The sequence below is a fragment of the Zalophus californianus genome, chromosome 17 (genome assembly GCF_009762305.2).
Source record: "Zalophus californianus isolate mZalCal1 chromosome 17, mZalCal1.pri.v2, whole genome shotgun sequence".
Lineage (NCBI taxonomy): Eukaryota > Metazoa > Chordata > Mammalia > Carnivora > Otariidae > Zalophus > Zalophus californianus.
The window spans coordinates 56039590-56057582 of NC_045611.1; the positions used below are offsets into that span (position 1 = coordinate 56039590).

The 17993-nt window shown below is 44.4% G+C and overlaps 1 pseudogene; it reads left to right on the forward strand.

Annotated features, from left to right (window-relative positions):
- The first annotated feature begins 13422 nt into the window (after positions 1-13422).
- The window catches only part of LOC113936203, a 5498-nt pseudogene continuing 927 nt past the window's right edge, over positions 13423-17993 (forward strand).

Below are 17993 nucleotides of genomic sequence, written 5' to 3' on the forward strand. Positions count from 1 at the left end.
CCCAGAGCTCTGGTTATTGTCAAGCTAAGGTGGCTTTTCCCCTCTAATAAAACATTAAGACAGTTGTGAATTCCATGAAGAATGTCATACTGTCTGTCTCAAGTACTTATCAATGGGCTGCAAGTTGAAGGAAATTTAATTTTATCCACACTTCTTTTGACTTTGTTCTCTTCCTCAGAAACTAGGAGCAAGGGTTCTAACTTGGTTAAGCATCTGCCTTCAGCTCAGGTCCTGTTTCGAGGGTCATGGGATGGAGCCCCATATTGTACTCCCCACTCGGTGGGGAGCCTACCTCTCCCCATCCCCCTCCACCACCAATCATGTGCTCTCTCTAAAAATAAATCTTAAAAAAAAAAAAAAAAACACGACAAGCAGGAGTAGCTCAGAACAAAGAAGTTTCCAGGTGAACTGTGATGGTCGCTGCACACTGCTGAGTACATCCAAGTTCCTTACAAATGACTAAGAGGGGAAATACGAACACTGCAGGGGAGGAATCTGGCAAAGAGCACGGAGACAATAAAAGCAGTTAGCATCAGTTGTATGGAAATAAACTGCTCTCGGTGCCTAAGGCACATCAAGGACACACCATCACTGGTGTTTCCTTATCTGAAAACAGGAATTCAGAATATAAATCTAATTATGAAAATACAGTGGATATATATATACAGTTCAATCCCCTATAGTTTCTATAGAGGCTGCTTTTAGGCAAGCAGGCTGGAGCAAGGTAATGGAGAAAGAGCCCACAGTGACCCCTTGGCTGAACAGAGACAGGCCTGGACAGGGGACCCACCTCAAAGTAGCCACAGGCCCTAATGAACCAATGGGCTACAGACAACCAGGTTCAGTGACCAGAAGAGGGAAAATTCCCTAAATCCCTGTAACTTCTCACCTTCCTGCTTTTGAAAGAGCCCCATCCCACCCACTTGCAGACAGCCGCTCCTCGGCTCTCCTGCCTGGTGCTCTCTCGCAGTGTATTCAGGAAACTGCTAACAATGTGGTTCTGCCTCAGGTGAGTTCTTTTCAATTCCCACTTGACTTCCACCCAATCATGGACCTACATTTGGGGTCCCCATCTGACTGGCAGAGACACCACATTTAGACACCAGTTTCCATGTCCTGTAATAGCTAGTATATTTTATTTAAAGGTTTATTTATATTTTAGTGCAGGGGAGGGGAAGAGGGAGAGGGAGAGAATCTCAAGCTGACTCCCCTCTGAGCGTGGAGCCAAAGGAAGCGCTCCATTCTAGGACAGAGACCATGACCTGAGCTGAAATCAAGTCTTGAGGCTTCCTCAACCGAGCCCCCCAGCTCCCCCTCCAGTGTTATTTTAAGTGGACTATCTGTTTCACATTCTAAAGAGCAAGTCTCAAGCACGCCCACGCCCCGCTTTTCTTTCAGAGAACTTTTGGAGTTATTCTGGACCTCAAATCCATCGGGTTTCTTTCTTACCCCTGGTCTACACAGAGCTGATAAAGTAACCACACGGGACCTAAATTAGAGATGTTTTCCTTCACTGACATCCCAGGAACAAACCTCATCAGCAAGAGGAATCTTCAGACTCCTTCCCCTGTGGATCTGTCACCAAGAAAATATTTTCAATACTTGTAGGACTTTAATTCAAAGTAACAACTTTGATGCCCTATTGTAAGCCAGGCTGGAGACACAGGAGAGAAGGCTCTGGGATATAGAGAAGTGTTCTGAAGACCTCACCTTGAGTATCATTTCTGAAAAGATCTTAAAAATAGGTGAAAACATAAGGGTTGAAACATCAGAACTACAGGAATCAACATAGGCAATCTCTAAATGCAAGGAATTTCAGGAGAAAAACATGGCATGGCCTCTCCTGGGACACCAGGCTTACCTGAGAACCGGCCATTTCTTCTTTCACCTCGTCCTCTAGATTTCTTTCTCACAAGGTATTTGTGGAGAAATCACAGCAGCATCAGGAGAAAATGCCCTCAAAGCCAACAACAGAACCTCTTCACCTGAAACTGCTTCCCTGAAGGCGGAACCCTGAAATGCAGAAAAAGCCCAACTTCCTCGTCCTTTGTGTCAGGAGCTATTCAAAAACTCTCTGAGCTCCTACGGGGAGACTAATCCTTGACTTTTCCTTCCTTGCTTTCAGGGGGCCTCCCCTCCCACAGACGCCCACAAATCCAGCTACAGCCTAGAAACACTGTGCTGCATGGACCGGACCCTCCCAGACTCACGTGGCAGAGACCCTGGTACCTCTCCTTGAGCCAGAGCCCGCTCTCACCTCAAGTCCTCAGGCTTAACCCTGGCCTCACTTAGAATCACCTGGAGCCCTTAATTAACACAACACTGTAGTTTTCAGTCAAACCAACTGACAGAAACTGAGGGGGAGGGCAGCAGATGTGATCCTTTTTGAAACTCCACACGTGATCCTATTGGGAAGCATTTGGGGAGGTGACCAGGCCAAGCCCGGTGACCAAGGCTGTGGTTGTGAGCAGATTTAGATCCATGCCTTCTCCACTGATCAGTTTCTGGAGACTGATACATTCTCCCTCTTTGGGCTACACAGAAGGATACCCCCTTACAAATGAAGTTTTCCCTTATAAATGTAAATGTCTCTCACAAAGGGGAACATTCTGGGTTTCAGAACCTTTCCTTTATCTACCCTTTTTTAAAATACCAGCCTAGGGGCACCCGGGTGGCTCAGTCATTAAGCGTCTGCCTTCGGCTCAGGTCATGATCCCAGGGTCCTGGGATCGAGCCCCCCATCGGGCTCCCTGCTCCGCGGGAAGCCTGCTTCTCCCTCTCCCGCTCCCCCTGCTTGTGTTCCCTCCCTTGCTGTGTCTCTGTCAAATAAAATCTTAAAAAAAAAAAAAAAAAATAGCAGCCGAGGGGCGCCTGGGTGGCTCAGATGGTTAAGCGTCTGCCTTCGGCTCAGGTCATGATTCCAGGGTCCTGGGATGGAGCCCCGCATCGGGCTCCTGGCTCAGCAGGGAGTCTGCTTCTCCCTCTCCCTCTGCCTCTCCCACTGTTCATGCTCTCTGTATCTGTGTCTCAAACGAATAAATAAAATCTTTTTTTTATTTTTTTTAAAGATTTTATTTATTTATTTGAGAGAGAGAATGAGATAGAGAGCATGAGATGGGGAGGGTCAGAGGGAGAAGCAGACTCCCCGCTGAGCAGGGAGCCCGATGCGGGACTCGATCCCGGGACTCCAGGATCATGACCTGAGCCGAAGGCAGTCGCTTAACCAACTGAGCCACCCAGGCACCCTTTGAATAAATAAAATCTTAAAAAAAAGAAATACCAGCCTAATATAATCTTTAGGCCAGAGACCTATTTTAGGGTGACAAAATGCTCCCCTTCATTAGGTGAATGTTTGTTCTCATATGTAACTCCAAAACGGTTTTCCAAACTGAATGTACTTTTACCATACCATCAGCAATGTATGAGAATTCTAATTCCTCAACATTCTCCCTGAAATTTGGTGTTTTATCCTTTTTATTTTACCCATTCTAGAAAATACTGAGTGGTTTCTCACTGTAAAATATGAAGTGGTCTTCCTATAGTTGTCCTGGTGACTGAAACAGAAACCACTTAAAAGCATCAAGTTGAACAAAGATCCAAATGGCTGCATTAATGTTTCAGGTTATTCCTCTCCCCTCCAAAGCTCCCCTGCATCAACCCTTCCCTCTTCCTTCCTCAGGCGGGAAGGGAGTCTTTGTTTCGGGAACCTTCTTCCACCCTGACAACGTGATGAACAGGGCTGGCAACACAGACACAATTCCTGTGGAAACCGGCTAGATCCTGCATTTCCCTACAAAAGCCCAACCCCTTCCTCTGGGTGGGCTTGCGGTTTTGAAGACCCTGACTGCTGCAGCCTCCTTTGCTGGCAAAGCAATAAAGCTGCTGTTCTTTATCCCCAACTCTGTCTTCACATTATATTTTGGGTCTAAAGCATGGAGGTCAGTTCATACAACAGAAATGAATGTTAGGAGTGGAAAATTTGTTTTTCTTGCTCCATTCTCAATTCTTTGGCCACTCTAATAATTAAAACGATGTAAGACAGTCTGACAAGATAAAAACAAAATTTTAATTATGGGAAACTGAAAGACATGAGGCTCAAAGACTGACTGAAGCTGAAGGTGTTTGAAGCTTTCATGCCCCTGTGACAGAGGAAGTGGGACGTAGAATTTCAAAACAGGGGACATACATTCACAGGAAAGAGGAAATGTATGTCAAACAACGGCTTACCGTTCCATGCAGGCAACTCTTTATGATCTAAAAAGTTAATTTCTGGTATCATCTCTCTTCCCAATAAATGATGTAGAAAAGACATCAGGGTTCAAAACTGACAGCCAAAAAGAATTCTTGACCCGTCTTTGGTGCAAAAAGGTGGTTTTATTAAAGCACAGAGACAGGACCTGTGGGCAGAAAAGAGCTGCACCGGGGCCGTGAGGAGGGGCTCATTATATACTTTGGAGTTGGGAGGGGGTTAAGGATAGCTTAAGCCTCCCAGGTATTTTGGAAACAGGGTTTCCAGGACCTTGAGGGAGCTAGCTATTGTTAGGAAAGGTCATTTATCACTGTTTAGTAAAAACTCAGTCATGAGACCCTTCAGATGTGTTATCGGTGGATCCTATGTTTGCAGGGACAGTACTTGGAATGGGGTCTATGTGGACACTGCCACCCACCAGTGAGCCCACAGGGGGCTGGCAGAGAGAAAGTGTTGATTGCCAACATGTATTTTGCCAGGTGGAGATAAAGGAAGTTTCCAAAGGAGTTTTTGTATGTTAAAGGAGATGTTTACAGGATCCTGGGGCTGGGCTAAGATTGCCTTTTGCCCTTGGCAAAGTATTAAGTTGGAGGCAGTTGAGTCCCTGGAGGAAGGTCACTCTTCCAGTTTCAAGGACTTGTCAATGGGCTGTAGATAGTAAGGAAAGACAATGATTTTTCTTCTGCCTTTGTTTCCCACATCATTCCCACCACGCCCCCCCCAACAGTTTTGACCCTTAAATCTTTAAGTTTGCTGAGAGTGCAAGTCCTCATCTTTTTTAACTTCTTCCTGCTGAATAGGTACATAGAGATGTCCCTACCTATGGGTCAACGTCGGTCAGTTGGGGCTTATAGAGATATGAGTTATGAAAGCAGAGGCAGCTGAATCCAAGGGAGACTGCATGTGTGGCTATCCCGAGGGGCAAGGGCCATCTGGGGGCTTCAAGTTATGACAGTTAAGGAGTCTTGGCACCAAGTGGGGAGACACGGGAGAAAACAGCCAAAACATGACTAGAATAACAAAACAAAAAGCCCAAACAAGAATCCTTTGAGAGTTGACAAAAGTCTTCTGAGTCCAGGAGTTTACCTGAGCATTAAAGGAAAGAGAGGGATTGTTTAAAGCACCAATTTGAGTGTCCATGTCTGTTAGGAACCCAGAAATACTTTTGTGGTCAGCTGGGCCACATACACAGCATTTTGTTTTGGTGATTTGTGCAGCAATTACAACATCTTACGCCTTTCTATTTTGTAAAATTGCTTTATACATTTGTGTTACTTTAGTATTTAGTAGAGAAATGCTATTTGAGTGTCATTCAGGGCTTTGGTTGTGTACTTATTAAGAGCTTTCATGTGTCGGGGCGCCTGGGTGGCTCAGTCGGTTCAGCCACTGCCTTCGGCTTAGGTCATGATCCTGGAGTCCCGGGATTGAGTCCCGTATCGGGCTCCCTGCTCAGCGGGGAGCCTGCTTCTCCCTCTGACCCTCCCCCCCTCATGCTCTCTCTCTCTCTCTCTCTCTCAAAGAAAGAAAGAAAGAAAGCTTTCATGTGTCAAACAACAGCCTCCAGTCCCAAAGAGGGAAAAAAAAAATTAGGGGGCCATACCTATGAGGCAAAGAACATGTTCACCATTGTTTTAAATTCATAAGCTTAGGAGTGCCCGTGTGGCTCACTTGTTAAGCATTTGCCTTCAGCTTGGGTTATGACCTCAGGGTCCTGAGATGGAGTCCCACATCAGGCTCCCTCTCCTGCTCCCCCTGCTTGTGCTGTCAAATAAATTAATTAATTAAAGAAACAAAAATATATTTAGAAGGTTGGCTGGGTTGGTAATGGTTTTAATAGTGCTCTGTGCATCCAGGCAAAACCCAGAGTACAGTGGCCTATCCAGCCTGAGGGAAGCCATGGACACAAATTAGAGCCACATGGTCACTGGGTACCATTAGAAGACAGTCATCTAATTCTGGACCTCCTTTAACTGCAGTCAAGAAATCAAGGGCGGGGCGCCTGGGTGGCTCAGTCAGTTAAGCGTCTGCCTTCGGCTCAGGTCATGGTCCCAGGGTCCTGGGATCAAGCCCCACATCGGGCTCCCTGCTCCGCGGGAAGCCTGCTTCTCCCTCTCCTGCTCTCCCTGCCTGTGTTTCCTCTCTCGCTGTCTCTCTCTCTCTCTCTCTCTCTCTCTCTCTCTCTCTGTCAAATAAATAAATAAATAAAATTTTAAAAAGTTATCAAGGGCTATTCAGTTTTGGAGGGCCATCTTTTGGATTTGTGTAGTAAAAGACAGTCTGTTGTCACTTTGTAGGGACCAAGGGAGTCGAAATCTAGGGACAATTTTTCTTAGCAAACTGTTTGTTTGTTGTCACTTCTGTGGCCTTTCTACACAAATCAGTAGCCTGGTGTAAACCCCGTATTACCTTCCATTGGTTATTTTTGGGTATAACGGTCTTTTCCTTCATGATCAACAAGCCAGTCCTGTTCATTTTTTAATATCCTTGTTCCTGGGCTATGTGAATTTCTTGGTCTGAATAGGCTGGACTTAAGGACTTTATTGGAGAAAAGACTTGATATTTGTTTATTTTCTGCTGTCTCCTTGGCTACATGTTCTACCAAATTGTTTCCTTTAGATTCTAAGGTCATATCCTTTGGATGTCCTTTATTTTTTTTTTTATTTTTTTTTAAGATTTTATTTATTTATTTGAGAGAGAGAATGAGAGACAGAGAGCATGAGAGGGAGGAGGGTCAGAGGGAGAAGCAGACTCTGCTGAGCAGGGAGCCCGATGCGGGACTCGATCCCGGGACTCCAGGATCATGACCTGAGCCGAAGGCAGTCGCTTAACCAACTCGGTCACCCAGGCGCCCCACCTTTGGATGTCCTTTAAAGTATAGCTATCTCCTTAGGGAGGTGTACAGCCTCAAGAAGAGTAGTCATTTCAGGTCCATATTTGACTGGGGAGTTATGGCTTAATAATAATCCCCTTTTCTTCCAAATTAGGAAAGCAATATTTGGAGTCAGTACAAATATTAATTTTTAAGACTTTGGCAATTGCAAAGCACAAGTGAGCACTATAGCATACCCAGCTTTTATTTCCTTTTTCCATGAAACTACTGCCACCAGTAAACCAACTGTCATCTGCAGTTTTGATAGGGGAATCTCTTACAGCTGGTTGACTAGAATAAACAAGAGCAGTAACCTCTGAACAGTTATGCTCTACAGAGGTACGATGGTCAGGGTCAGGCACTAGCAAAGCTAGATTTAAAGTCTGATAGGTTTTAAGTATATTTCAGGCATATCTATAAGCACAGTCTGGTATTTAATAAGTTGGCCTCCCATCATCTATTGGTGGCTTTTGTTCTCTAAGACACTCTGAACCTGATGTGAAATCATTACAGTCAGGGACTGTCCCATTGTGAGCTCTGAGGCTCCTGGTAATAGTTGGCTAAGCCTCCACTTGTAGTGTTCCATCAACAGAGGTAGTTCCTGGGACAAATATTACTAAGGAATAAAACCATCAAAGAACCCTCTTTGTTTGAGGTCTAGTCTTAAGGATATCCTAATTACAAGGAATCACTAGCAAGTGGTAGAAGACTCGTCTCAATAGATAAGGGTATCCCCAAGTGCATCATCCAATCCAATCAGAGAAAGTGTGGTCATCCATTATCTCAAGTCCATAGTTAACCCCATGGAGTGGGGGACGCTCCAGTTTTTAAGGAGAGATTTAGTCCTTCCAAGCCTCACAGAGTTGGTCAATGTGCTAGATGAGATATACAATTGTTGGGGAATCAATTCCATTTTTCAGCTGTTCGAATAATCGTATGCTCATGGGGTCCTGTTATTATCCCACAGAATAACAAGCAAGGAGGTTGTCTGTGCAAGAACTAGTGTGACAATCTTCCTGAGGTTTACCTCGGGTTATCTGGCTTAGGCAAGTAACATTCAAAGACAATCAGAACCAGGATTTAACATCTGCAAAGATGTGTTACTGAAACGTAATTTCTCTCGGGGCGCCTGGGTGGCTCAGTCGTTAAGCGTCTGCCTTCGGCTCAGGTCATGATCCCCGGGTCCTGGGATCGAGCCCCGCGTCGGGCTCCCTGCTTGCTCCGCGGGAAGCCTGCTCCTCCCTCGCCCGCTCCCCCTGCTTGTGTTCCCTCTCTCGCTGTGTCTCTCTCCGTCAAATAAATAAAAAATAAATAAATAAAAAGAAAGAAACAATTTCTCTCTAAAATCACCCTTATTCCCAGAGAAAGGCAAATCAAGATGAATTCACTTTCAGAACAAGTCCAGTTTTAACAAACTTGGCGTACTTATTTACATAAGCTCAGCAAGAATAATGACTGACCACATAAGATCTTTTAGAATTTGCTTTGCTGGAACTTCTTATAAGGAATCTCTAGGTGGAACTCTCAGTAGCCTCTCCAGACCAGAAGCCAAGCCGAGTACTTGCCATCAGACATGACTGCAATACCTGCAGATGTGGGCAGATCCCTCTTTATGAGGTGCCCAATATATCCCGAGGTTCCTGCACCTGCCAGGATGTGACATTCTTTACTCACCGGCTAAGGCTTCTGGGAAATCTGTAAGCAAGGTATCAGGCCAACATTTCCAAGTGGCTTTATGGCTCCAGATTTCATAAAGTTAACCTTAGTTCTTTCAAGCTGTTTGGTCATATCTGAGTCTATGCATGTCTCTCAAATATGACGTTCCTTTGGTAAAATAACCGATGTTTCTCATGGTGTCCTGTTAGGAGGAGAACAGATTCTTACTGAACTCCTGCAAATGACTATGACTGCCATGAAAGAAAGAATACTTACTGAGGGGGCGCCTGGGTGGCTCAGTCGTTAAGCGTCTGCCTTCGGCTCAGGTCGTGATCGCAGGGTCCTGGGATTGAGTCCCACATCGGGCTCCCTCCTTGGCGGGAGGCCTGCCTCTCCCTCTCCCGCTCCCGCTGCTTGTGTTCCTGCTTTCGCTGTGTCTCTGTCAAATAAATCAATAAAATCTTAAAAAAAAAAAAAAAAAACACTTATTGAGACCTTTTGAATTTCAGAGGGTTCGGGTAGAGAGAGAAATTAAATGCTTTAATTTGTTCACAGATGAATACTTTGTCACATTCCTGTGAGTCGTAGATATCTTAAGAGAAAGTTTCCTTAATCTGGAAGAGCAAACATTAGAGAACCATCGATGTTTCAAGAGTCACAAAACTATAATCATCTTTTTAGTTAGTTCTGGAAATTCTTACCCATTCAGTTTTGATCTTAAAGATACTGAATACCTCTATTTGTTCTAAAAGTCCTTTATATGAACCTCCTTGCAGATGAAACTTATTTTGCAAGAGAGTAACAATTCGAAATGACAAGAACTCAGAAATGGATATTGTTAATGATCTGAGAGTTCATTATGATGCAACTCACAGGAAATTCCGTTATTTTTGTGAGACACAACACTTCAATAATCAGAATATCAAGTGATGATGACCTTATACCAGAGGTAACATACCAAGCAAACAAACCTAGTCAACAAGACTGTTTTATGATTTAAATCTTGGGGAAGTTTGTTAACACCTTAGAAAGTTTTAAAGCACACACCTAAAAAGGATTAGGGATCCTTAAAGACCTGATGAAGGCAAAACATAAGAAACTGGTTTTTCTGCGCAGGCAAAGAGAAAACAACTGTTTACATTTTCTTATTAAGAGCAGACCAACAAGTCATGAAAACTTTCTTTTTAACAGCAACAAAGCGGACTTTCAATCTTATACCAATGTACTTTAAAATCCATTCATATCAGTCTTAGTCTACTCTGACCACACCTAAAATGAGTTTCCAAAGATTTCCCTGCACAACCTTCTACAACTTTCCTTTGAATTCAGGTTTTGTCCCAGGCCATTTGTCTCCCAAGAACCACTCTCATTTAGGACAAAATTACTTTCTTTTACCCTTCAACAAAAATGTATTCCCATTCCTTGATCTTTCTTATGCACAGAGTTGCTTTTCTTAGTTCTATCAGCCTTAATTACATTTAGCAGAATTTTGAACTCTTCGAAACCTTAGTCTCCAGTGAAGACTAAGTAGTAATCAATGGTGAACTGTTACACCAGAACTCTTTAGACAGCAAATTTATGAATCAGTTAAGCACAAAGCATGTTTACCAACAGATTCAAGTATCCTTAGTTCCTTTGCAATAAGAAGTCAAAAGCACAAACCTACATTCGGTAATCAATGCTTTAGTATTTTATCTCATTTGAAATAAAACTCGATGTCCAACAGATTCAATCCCATTTATCATCCAACCAAAACTTTAAAGTTTCAGGTTACGAAAGACTTTGAAAGCTACCTTAACAATTACCCATGAAAATTTTGAGACAGACAAGATAACCATCATTGTAAGTCATCTTTTTGCTAACAAACTGCAACAGAGGTAGCAAGAGCTTATTTGACCTTCAGCAAACCTCAACAGAATAAAAGTTTCATATTTAATGCCAGTAACTTTAAAGACATGTCTATCTTAATTAAATCAACAAATTAGTTTTTTTTTAAAGATTTTATTTATATATTTGAGAGAGAGAGAATGAGAGATAGCACGAGAGGGAAGAGGGTCAGAGGGAGAAGCAGACTCCCTGTGAGCGGGGAGCCCGATGTGGGACTCGATCCCGGGACTCCAGGATCATGACCTGAGCCGAAGGCAGTCGCTTAACCGACTGAGCCACCCAGGCGCCCCTAACAAATTAGTTTAAATACCGAATATGTTCCACCTGGATCCTCCCCATTGTCAATTTTTACCTGGGACACTTGGTGGGGAAATCTGAAGTGGTGGTGTTAAGTCCAGGGGGTGCTCTTCTTTGCTCCTTGATGGCCGGATAGGAGGCGGCGGCAATGATGCTGGAGGCACTGAGGATGGTATAGAAGCCAGTTATTCAGGCTGCACCCAGGGTGGTGCAGAAATAGGAGGAGGGGGAGGGAAGACAGAAGAGGGGAAGTGCTGCCAGAATGCAGAAAGAAGGTTCCCAATTCTAAAGATCCACTGGGACACATGATCAGGCGCCATGCTTTTTTCCACCAACAAGTGGAATTAGGAAGTCCATGAGAGGCCAGAAAAGACAGGGAATTTCCCCCAAAACAAAGGGAGTTTCAGTAGCTGCTTGGGAATGTTCCTTAAAGTCCCCGTCCTGTGGTAGACTAACCACAGCTGGCTCCAATTAGAGCCATTAATCTGGGAAATGAGTGAGGAAGAAGCCCCCACATCTCTTAGGAGGAGGAACAGGGAGGGGGTGCAGAGTCCCCTTTATCCGGGATGGCCTATTTCCTCCAGCAACCTGTAACCTAGGTTTATTTGGAGGAGGCCTATTTAGATAATTATCATCCAATACATCAGGAGGGAGTTTACTGGTCGGGTTACGACCAAACATGTTCTGCAATAGGCCCTTAGGTTCAGGTCCTGACTTAGAGCCCTGAGAGCCTGGGATGGACCTAGGGTACCTATGTCTATTTTCCCTGTTTCCTGCAGAAGAGATCTAACTGATAGATCCCATTAAGGCCATGCAGTACCTTTCTTAAATTTTACAATCCACATGGTTTCCAGTGGGTTAAAAGGTATCCCAAGGGAGAGTCCTTGGGAACTGAAGAAGCCTACTAAGGCCATGCTCCTAGAGAAGTAGAGAAGGCCCATTAACAAAATCTCCCCAGACTCCCAGGTGGTGTCCCACGCAGGGTATGTCAGAGGTTCCGTGTGTCAAAAGCGGGCAGAGGTGTCCCTCAAACAAAAATGGCAACTGATTACCATTCTGCCTTACCACAAAGGCATTCCTGCCCCCCTCCCCCGGAGTAGGAATGCCAGCATCCCTCCCCTTCCGCATCCCAACCTAGGCCATAGATGGGTACCTGGTGAATGGATGGAAATACCGCCTTGCCGTCTCATGCCCTGTGACTTTTAACCCATGGAAAACACTAGAAAAGTTTTACAAGGGGAAATTACCCAATTTTGTAACTTAAGTAGTTAGTAGAGGACATTAACACAAAATAGTAAAGATAGAAATCCATTATGATCCAAGAGACATTCCAACACATGTAGTCTTTATAGCCAACTTCCCTAGGAAATGGTCCCCAGTTGGGTTTTAATTCAATCGGGGACTGGTTTTGATGGAGTTCTGGAATGTAGGTGAGGTTTGGTGGGGTGAGGTCTTTGGTGCAAAATGGTGGGGTTTTATTAAAGCCCGGGACAGGAACTGTGGGCAGAAAAGAGCTGCTGCGCTGGGGTTGTGCTGATTATATACTTGGGAGTTGAGGGTAGGGAAGAAGAGAGGTTTTCAAAAGAACTTTCATATGATATGCTAAAGAGGACCTACAAGATTACTAGAGCCTTGTGATTGTCAAGTTAAGGTTGTTTTTCCCTCTAGTAAGGCACTAATGATGTAGGCAAGAACATTAGGGTTTGAAGCCAATGACCAAGAAAGAATTCTTGAGATGTCTTTTGTCCAAAAAGGTGATTTTAAAGCCCAGGGACAGGACCTGTAGGTAGAAAAAGCTTCACCAGGGTCATGAGGAGTAGCCTATTATATACCAGTACGTTGGAAAGGGGTTAGGGCTAGTCTGTCTCTAAGGAATTTGGAAGCAAGGTTTCCAGGACCTTGAAGGGGCTAGCTATTGTTGGGGAAAAGTTGCTTATTACTGTCTAATAAAACCTGGTCATGAGACCCTTTAGATGCGTATCAGTGGGTCATACACTTGGGGAATGATTGCCAATATGTATGGGGGGGGATAGAGATAAAGGAAGTTTCCAAAGGAAACTTTTGTATGTTAAAGTAGACTTACGGGACCCTGGGGGTTGGGCTAAGATTGTCTTTTGCCCTTGGCAAAGTACTACCATCCAGGCAGTTGAGCCCCTAGAGGAATGTCACTCTGCCTGTTTCAAGGACTTGTCAAGTGGGCTGGAGGCGCTTCCAGGAGGAACATCACACATATCCCACCCAGGAGTGGGGGTGGGGGATGCAGGGTGTCAGCTTGTGCTTTGTCTTCCAGCTGGCCTTCTGCTCCCTCATCAGTTTCGCTGGCTCCCAGTGGAGGTCTCAGTCGGAAGCAGCTAGACCAGGGATGTGGAAGGGATCACATTAGACCAATGAGGAGGAAACCTTACATAGGAGTCTTAAGATTGGTAGTCATCCCGGTGACTTAGGTGGCTGTCCTGTGCCCAAGATGGATGACGTTGAGTAAGGACAGGAATAAAGAGAGGGCATCAAATTTCTGGGTCTTATGACCATCCCAGGCACGGTCCTAACTTCCAGCCACAAGGCAGGCTTTCTCCTCTCCATAGAGAAGCCACAAGCTAGAGGATTGCAGCCTGAGCAACTGACATGAAAAGTGTTCCAATAAGACCATACACCTTGAAAAGCCCCTGGAGTAAGAGTAAGGAAGAGGAGAGAAAATACTCACCAAGCCTGCACCGTGGCTCAGAATCCAAGTGAAAAGACTCAAAGCCCCGAGTTTGGGCACCATATGATGAAGTTTGGGAATATAGGTGAGGTTTGGTGGGGTGAGGTCCGGAGCCAATGACCAAATCTTGAGATGTCTTTGGTGCAAAACGGTGGTCTTACTCAAAAACTCAGGGACAAGACCCATTGGCAGAAAGAGCTGAATCACCAGGGTTGTGAGGGGCCACTGAATATATACTAGGGAGTTGAGATAAGGAAAAGGGAGGTAGGTTTTCAAAAGAACTTTCATATGCTAAAGAGGACGTACAAAATACTGGAGGCCTTGCGATTGTCAAGTTAAGGTTGTCTTTCCCCCTAGTAAAGCATTAGCATTAAGACAGTTGGGAGTTTTCATCTTGAAGTTATGTTCTTGATAAGAATGCTTTTTCTTGTAAATGAATAAAACATTTGTAAACTGAGGGAAACTCCTGCCTTGCAGGACTGTAATCTCTGTAAGTTAACCATTTGTTTTTCCTTCCCTTAGCTTTAGGGCAGCCAGGAGTGCCTGAGGAATATCACACATATCCCACCTGGGAGTGGGGGTTGGGAGGGTTGCAGGGCATCCGCTTGTGCTTTGTCCTCAGTTTGCCTTTTTTTTTTTTTTTAAGATTTTATTTATCTGTTTGACAGAGAGAGACACAGCGAGAGAGGGAACACAAGCAGGGGCAGTGGGAGAGAGAGAAGCAGCTTCCCGCGGAGCAGGGAGCCCGATGCGGGGCTCGATCCCAGGACCCTGGGATCATGACCTGAGCCGAAGGCAGACGCTTAATGACGGAGCCGCCCAGGAGCCCCCCAGGAGCCCCCCTCAGTTTGCCTTCTGCTCCCTCATCAACAGAAGTCTCCCATCTAATTTTTCTTGGTATATATATATATCAGTCTCACAACAGAAGGAAATAATTTCATTTGCAGCCACAGAATAAACCTAGAGGACATTTTTTTAACTTACAGTGAAGCCGTGCCTTGACCCCCTCTGGCCAACTTAGTAGACTTGCACCTTGCACCTTTAGCCCGTGTGAGTGATGTATAATTATACATCCTGCATTGTTTCCTAGAAAGACTGGTAATCAAACCTTATTGCACAACCTCCCCCTGGGGCAGCCACACCCAACCTCCAAGCACCTCCATAACATCTGTAGGTGGCACCAGTGAGTCTGCGGGCAATCAAGAAGTGTTTCAGACTACCCTGCTCCCCTCCTACTGATTAACTGCCCTCGAGTTCCCTTTAAATCCGAAGGCCTGACAGAGCCCTTGGAGCTGGTTTTTGGACCTGAGTCTGTCTTCTTCCCAAGTGGCTGGCCTCCTGAATAAAGGTGATATTTCTTTTCAGTCAAAACTCATGCCTTGTGCATTAAATTTTTGAAGGAATAGCAACTGGCTTGGGTTTTTTTGGTAACAAAATTGTGGGATCCTTCCCAACGGTAAGAAAGAATTCTTGCCATGTTTTATGGTGCAACTTAGTAAACTTATTGAAGTAGCACATGGACAGGACTCATGCTCAGAAAGAGATACACTTGGGTGCCTGGGTGGCTCAGTTGGTTAAGCAACTGCCTTCGGCTCAGGTCATGATCCTAGAGTCCCGGGATCGAGTCCCGCATCGGGCTCCCTGCTCAGCGGGGGGGTCTGCTTCTCCCTCTGACCCTCCCCCCTCTCATGCTCTCTGTCTCTCATTCTCTCTCTCAAATAAATAAATAAAATCTTTAAAAAAAAAAAAAAAAAGAAAGAGATACACTTTTTTAATTTATTTTTTAAGATTTTGAGAGAAAGAAAGTGAGCAGAGGGAAGGTTGGTACGGGGAAGGCTTAAATAGGGGATGGGATTAAGGAGTGCACCTGTCCTGATGAACTCTGGTTGATGTATGGAATTGTGGAATCTCTATATTGTATACAAAAAACTAAGAAAACACTTGATGTTAACTGGAATGAAAATATTAAAAAGTGGGGGTGCTCGGGTGGTTCAGTTGGTTAAGCTTCCAACTCTTGGTTTCAGCTAAGGTCATGATCTCAGGGTCCTGAGACCAAGCTCTGACTCTGGATCTGGGACCAGTACGGTATCTGCTGAAGATTCCCTCCTCTCCCTTTACACCTCACCCCCAAACTCACAGGCAGTCTCTATCTTAAAAAACAAAACACACACACACACACACACACACAAAACACAAAACCTTTTTTTTTTTTTTAAAGCAGTTGTTCTGTTTTAAAGGTACAAAATAAAATTTGGAATTAAATTGTCATGAACCGGGGCGCCTGGGTGGCTCAGTTGGTTAAGCGACTGCCTTCGGCTCAGGTCATGATCCTGGAGTCCCGGGATCGAGTCCCGCATCGGGCTCCCTGCTCGGCAGGGAGTCTGCTTCTCCCTCTGACCCTATCCCCTCTGATGTGCTCTCTCTCTCTCATTCTCTCTCTCTCAAATAAATAAATAAAATCTTTAAAAAAAAAAAAAAATTGTCATGAACCAAGAAACAATGCATTAAAAGATTAGTTTAAAAAGAATGTGCATATCAAAAAGTTAAGTTTAAGAAGACTATGAAGGAAAAATGTGAAAGAAGTCTCGAGTATGGTGCTTTCATTTTTCAGTGAGAGAAATAGGCATCTGGCTGCACAGACCTCTCTTGGTAGATAACTTGGCATGTGATGACACCAGAGAAATTTCTTGTTACTTGCTTTGAGTTTCATCAGAAACACATTTTGGTGATGTTTATACGAGTTTACATAATCTGAGAGACTACTTAGTTCTGGTTCTGTCCTTGTGTTGTTGAAGTTGTTTTTTTGGCCACGAATGGGAAATTGTGTGTCTGATCTTGCTCTCCACTTGCACCGCATTAGTGTGAATGTTAAAAAATCATTGGCATTCGCTTATGACTCTACTAAAAGGAAGGTGATTTTCTCTTATAATACTGCATGGGCCACAATACACTTTAGAGTCAGAAGAAGCACAAATTGCAAGTCTGTGGCACAGATGCAACAGCATCTTAGAAATTTAAAATTCTTCACAATGTGGCCCATTTAAATGCTTGTTGCATTCTGTAGATGAGATTCTGAATGAATTCAGACACAAAGGATATTAGTTCCCTCAGTAGACAGTGGCAGAGTCAACTTCAGCACCCGGCAGCCATCCCACGGGGATTCCCGTTCACGATACAAATAATTTGGGTGCTCCATCAGGGGAAGCATAGAAGAATCAGCCCCTTAGCATGCTGAGCACTTTGAATTTAGCCAGGCTAAATCCAGAGAAAACCAAGACACAAAATACAATCCACCATCTCCAGGGTGACACCTGAGGGAGCAAGATCGCTCTGCCACATTCATTTTTAGATAAATCCCCTGAGGTGTTGCTGAGCATTTCAACCCATTAGGATGGAAAATAAAGCATCACAATGGGGAAGAAAGGAATGGGGAACCACCTTTCAACAATCTGGTGGGATTCCTGTTTACACACATGGATGACCTATTCGTAAGGATCTAAATAAATAGAAAATTATACTAGGGCGCCTGGGTGGCTCAGTTGGTTAAGCGACTGCCTTCGGCTTGGGTCATGATCCCGGAGTCCCTGGATGGAGCCCCACTTCGGGCTCCCTGCTCAGTGGGGAGCCTGCTTCTCCCTCTGACTCTCTCCCCTCTGGTGCTGTTTCTCGCTCGCTCTCTAATAAATAAATGAAATCTTTAAAAAAAAAAAAAGAAAATTATACTAAAGATGATCTTAATGCTCAAGTGGCCGCAATGAGGACCCTTTAAACTACCTAATTTGTATACTTAGGCACCCACCTGGAGAGGGCCAACTATTAAACTAAACAAACCAAGTGGGATACATATTTTCACTGGTATTGAGAAGCTTTTAAAGGAAACAGCGACAAGATAGTAACCATACAGGAAATAAGGAACCTTCTGAAATAGTGACAAAAACTGAACTCAAAACACCAACTCCTGTAGAAGTACTTCTTACTGCTCCCCTTCTTTGATACTTGACATAAGATGCCAGGAACTGAGGCATTAAAACCCTCTGTCAGAGAACAAGAATTCTTGTCTGCTCAAAGATCCTTCCAGCTGGACTAAGTCAAATTGACAGGAGGCAGTTAAAAAGAGACAAATTAAATAGGTGTACATACAGGGAATCCACATAGACGTGGAAATTCTAAGAATGTCAGGCAAGACGAGGTGCAAGTGTCATCCTGAACTCAGGCAAAAGTTTCTGGGGCCTGGAACTTCAGAGCAAGGGAAAACACTTCACAGGGTGATAAGAGCACATATTTGGTAATAGGATATTTGTCCTACCTTACAGATGGTTCACTGAGATAAATTC